This window comes from Molossus molossus, unplaced genomic scaffold (genome assembly GCF_014108415.1).
Source record: "Molossus molossus isolate mMolMol1 unplaced genomic scaffold, mMolMol1.p scaffold_m16_p_16, whole genome shotgun sequence".
Lineage (NCBI taxonomy): Eukaryota > Metazoa > Chordata > Mammalia > Chiroptera > Molossidae > Molossus > Molossus molossus.
The window spans coordinates 4,604,073-4,605,926 of record NW_023425351.1 but is presented as its reverse complement, the minus strand read 5'-3'; positions in this window follow the sequence as shown (position 1 = coordinate 4,605,926).

Here is a 1,854-nt window from a genome sequence, read left to right as displayed (position 1 = left end):
TTTCTGTTCACACAAAGTCATCTGGGGGTCAAGACTTGGTGGGTAATTGAAATGTGAACACACTGTGTGACTGGTGAGATTGGACACTATAGGAATATGATTTTGTTGATTCTTCTTAAAAGTTTCTTTAGCTCAATAGAGACCAGGCTGCAGCTGTGAAAACACTGCCGTTTATTTTCTAAATTGTTCACTTTCGCAGGGCATGCTACATCTTGACTCCTCCCTTCCCAGGTGCCTGCAGACCTGCGATGGCCTTGTATTATATCATTGGAGGATCCTTACATTATATTGTGTCCTGATACCCACAAAAGATGAAGCATATTAGAAGACATCATTCTTTGGTTTTCCTCTATGATTTCCAGCTGATACCTAAATGCACTTTTTGAAAGAAAGAGTATCTTCAGGGAGCAAAATGAAGACTCTACTTCATGACACAGGAGAAGTAATTTCAACTGTCTAAAGTCTGTTTTTCCTCACACTGCGTTACGGCTGGGACTTCCAACCTCATTCTTGGTTAGTTTGTGACTCCGCTGCTCACAGGCATCTGAGGACTAAGACTTGCCTTATTTGCCTTTGTAAACCCTCTTAGCACATAACACATGTCTGCCCACTGACTCAGAGAAACACTGAAGAATTACTGTTCAAGATCATGACTATGTTCCTATTACGTTTTTATCTGGGCGTATTCAAAACTTTGATTTTAAACCACTCTAGCAAACTACCGAAAAAGAAAAACAAAGAAAATGAAACAAAATAAAGCCAGAAAACAGAACAATAACGGCGCCCAGCTGTTTTTCCCCTACTCTTTTACACGGGAAAGATAATTTTAAAGCATTATCTCAAGAAAATCGTTTTTTGTTGTCTTATGTTAGTCATAAGCTTCTTTATTGTCTATGTACCAGGGACAATTTAGTACAAAAACAAAACTAAATTGTTAACCTACGTTGTGAAATGAACCCTAAACTAGTGTGCATTGTTTCAATAAGGCCCTATTGCTAGAGTGCCAAATAGGTATTAAAAAATTAATAAAACATCAAAATTTTACTTCCTCTTAGATGACAGATGTTGAAAAATGATTATCCAGCAAAAGAAGCAGCCCCCAAGGAAGAACGGACAGCAGGACTCTCACCGGGAGGGGCTGAGCTTGAGATCCCCCATCGCGGGAGGCTTTCCCTGCTGGCCCTCGCTGGCCTGGCCGATGCTCACCCTGCTCCTCAGTTACTGAAACCTCAAGCCTAGAGCAAGGGCTGCAGCCCCTTCCTCCTGCTTTACCCCTCCAGGGTAGGTCACTCCTCCCGGATCCCCACCTCCGGGTCCCTGCCCTCTCTTTGCCCCTTCTCCCGGGTCCCCACCTCCCAGGTCCCCTCCTCCCTATCCTCCCTGGTCTCCTCCTCCCAGGTCCCCTTCTCCCAGGTCCCCTCCTCCCTGGTCTCCTCCTCCCAGGTCCCCTCCTCCCTGGTCTCCTCCTCCCAGGTCCCCTTCTCCCAGGTCCCCACCTCCTAGGTCCTCTCCTCCCTATCCTCCCTGGTCTCCTCCTCCCTAGTCTCCTTCCCCTGCCTACACACACCCTCACCCCGCCCTCGGGTCTCCTCCTCCCGGGTCCCCACCTCCCAGGTCCCCTCCTCCCTGGTCTCCTCCTCCCAAGTCTCTTCCACCCTAGTCTCCGCCTCCCTGGTCTCCGCCTCCCTGGTCTCCATCTCCCGGGTCCCCACCTCCCGGGTCCCCTCCCCCGCCCCTTCTCCGATCTCCGCTCTTTCTTTCCCTCTGCCTCCCCTCCCCACGTCCGGCTCCCGCGCGCCCGCCTCCCGGTCCCCGCCTGGTGACACGTCCTGGCCCCGGGCGCGGCAGCCGCAG